We start from the raw sequence: 2,097 nt of genomic DNA, 5'->3' as shown, positions 1-2,097 counted from the left end.
TGCTGCCGATATTGTGCTCCTGTGTGGCCTCTGCTATTTGCTATCCTAAGGTGTGGAGTCTGTGAGTCTAGCAAAAACTGGACCCTCCATCAAAAATTTTCCAGCCTCCTTCATATTTTAATCATATTGCACAAACATGCCAAATGGTTGCAATGAAAGCAATTATTACTTTCTTTACTTTATGGATAGAAAAAATGCAAATTACCAAAGATAATTAAAGGGCAATCAGGCGTTTTCGTTCACTCTCTTCTATGACCTACCCTTGGTTAATTGTCTGTAGTCTCCATCACTCACTGGCACTCACGTTGCTGCTGTTACTGCACCGTGTAATTTACTACACACCTGGTTTCGGACCTTCTGTTTATATTTGTCTTTGTTTAATTAATTTACCGCTAATACTGCAAGAAGCAAACAAATTGCTATTTCCCACTTGGATTAGTTCGTCGTTTGATTTCATTTTCTGCCCTAGCCTTTTGCCAAAGCTAGCAAGGACGAACTCCTTGGTTGGCACAAGATCTAAATTGATGAGACAGTGCTAAATGCATGGGTCTGATTTAACCTCAAACACTCCGATTGTAGTGGTGTTTTTTACCACAAGGAAACTCGCCAATGTCTAGCGGCGTATGCTACATATGAACATAAAGGTCTAGCCAGTAACTTGGTTTCTATTCCTTCACCTATGTTTTCACTTCGTTGTCTAAAATTTCCATATCTGGCATCTCCTGAGTGAGGTATGTTTCACCTTAAAGATTCCAGTAACAAATCGAAACTGTTTTCTGTCTCATGCCAAAATATATGTTGGAGGAAAGAAAACCTGGATAACCGTTAGTTTTTTTGTTGCTCAATTCATTTTCTTTCCTTCTAGGCTTTTCAAACAGGCAGCTGAATTCCCAAAAGACTATTTGCACGGCAGGCTAAAAAGCTTAAAGCTAAAAAGAGCTAAATCATTCTGTGATTTTTAATCTGGGTTGTTTTTGTTAGTCAGAAGGAAAACATCAGAAGCGATAAGCCTCCCACCACTTGAAGGAAATTGCAAAAAGCCTTTGTTGAGGTTTTACAAAATGGACCAAGCCAGGCATGTTAAATCCTAGTCTTTTAGTCAGGAACTTAAAAATTATTTCAAAGATTTACGCATTGACTTCCCCTTTCTTGATCTAGCGACGGTGTAGGTGCATCGACACTGCTCATTGTATTACTTAGTCTGCTTTCTCACTCCTAGCCGATTCTAGCAGTCGTTAACATTCAGTGAGGCGGTGTTGCCCCATCTTCTCCTCGACGCTGTTGACTGCTTAACCTTCTAAAATAGATGCGGACATCCGCCAGTGATTTCTTCTGTCATTGCTCCTGTGGCTACTGTTCTGTGACGTTCGGTAAGAAAAAGGACAAATTAAATTCGGCGACGTGTATTAAACTCTTGAAAGATTAATTTGGGTTCTAAAACTCGGCAACATTTAGCCCATAATGGTTCTCAAGCAGCAAAGTTGGCTCAAACACCTAAGTAAAGTTGATGGAATAGCGGATGTGTTTTGATAATAAATGTCTATGTAATGTAAGGTCTGAACAAATTACTTTTAAAAGCATTCGCACCATTTGTAGAATCTTTTATTTGATGCCTTATATAATACTAGTAATGACCTCTTTTCTTCAAGTTTCAGTGTTAATGCTCAGACTATGCCTTGACGTAATTTATGAGGAAAGGCCATTCGTACCAGCACTTTATAAAATACAGATATTAAAATGCAGCAGAAGAGGGATGAGCATATTCCACTAGGTGTCAAAAAAGATAAACTGCACTAAACAACTTGATTAACTTTTGGCTCTGTCAAATCTAATCGACGCAAACTGAATTTGTAGAACAAAGAGCATCATTTCGTGACACATCTGTAAAGAAGCGGAAAAGAATTATGGGATGATTGCAGAAAGCATAAACCTTCACAACTGGCTCGAAGTCTGCAATGGCTTAGCATTTAAGGCAATTAAAATATCCACTAATGTCCTATGCATTATTCGGCAATTTTGATATAAAAATAATTCAGCCTCACGGTTTTGATGCTACACTTACGCACAACCCGTGAATAGTGCATGAGATTCAGCAGA

The sequence above is a fragment of the Echinococcus granulosus genome, assembly GCF_000524195.1.
Source record: "Echinococcus granulosus chromosome Unknown EG_S00166, whole genome shotgun sequence".
NCBI classification, from domain to species: Eukaryota; Metazoa; Platyhelminthes; class Cestoda; order Cyclophyllidea; family Taeniidae; genus Echinococcus; species Echinococcus granulosus.
Note: the sequence above shows the minus strand (reverse complement) of the source record.